This window comes from Rhagoletis pomonella, unplaced genomic scaffold (assembly GCF_013731165.1).
Source record: "Rhagoletis pomonella isolate Grant_MI unplaced genomic scaffold, Rhpom_1.0 Rhpom_scaffold_03388, whole genome shotgun sequence".
NCBI lineage: Eukaryota > Metazoa > Arthropoda > Insecta > Diptera > Tephritidae > Rhagoletis > Rhagoletis pomonella.
Window position 1 is genome coordinate 1 of NW_023461941.1, and position 1,099 is coordinate 1,099.

Here is a 1,099-nt window from a genome sequence, read left to right on the forward strand (position 1 = left end):
ACCAACTGGCACTAAAGAAGTTTCACTTCATAAATTCAAGAAATGTTCTTACCCTTTCAGTTACCCTAATTCTTATGTATCTGCCATTGTCCCCATTTTCGTCTTTACCTTCACTTTTGCCTTTTTTTTTATTCATCGTTATCATTTATTTCTTCATCTTCATATTCATCTTTATTTCAAAGCTTAATTTCAAATCTGTAGTGAAACAACAGGCGAAACATGTCAAATCAAATTGAACATGTTGCAACAACATCTATACACAATTCGAAAACGTTTAAACGACGGCTTGGTCGTAATTTTCAACCAATGGTGAAACCATAAAAACTCTACTCATCTACGGAAAAATGCCTTTCCAGCGGTGTTCTTGGTTTTGAAATCGGTTCGGTAGAATCGCCAAACGAACGGAGACAAAATTTATGTTAGCGTATTAATATATAGACAAGCGGGCCCATGCGCAGACTGCGCAGACAGAAATACACAGTAAACTAATCCCTCTTTGTAGCCACAGATAAAATCAGACTGAGACAGAGAAAAAACACCTTAAATATATAATATTATGACCATTAATATTACCTAATAACCACTCAGGGGACCAGTGACTTTTCAACTGACACCTCATAAGTGGAATTGCTTACATAGAAAAGTAGAAAAAGGGAGACTAACAAAAAATGCCTTAGAGAAATAATATATAAGATGTGTGCGCCCATCACTGTCGTATACGGTATATGCGATGCTGCAGTCACAATAGTGCTTCAGTACAAAATACCTTTAGTGTGGCTTAACAATGGCAAATTAAAAACAAAAATAAAATTACAAATTTCTTGACTTCAGAGGTGTTATGACCATTAATATTACCAAATAACCACTCAGGGGACCTCTGACTTTTCAAATGACACCTCATTAGTGGAATTGCTTACATAGAAAAGTAGAAAAAGGGAGACTAACAAAAAAAACACCTTAGATAACTAGTATTATGACCACTAATATTACCTAACAACCACTCAGGGGACCTCTGACTTTTCAAATGACACCTCATTAGTGGAATTGCTTACATAGAAAAGTAGAAAAGGGAGACTAACAAAAAAACGCCTTAGAGAAA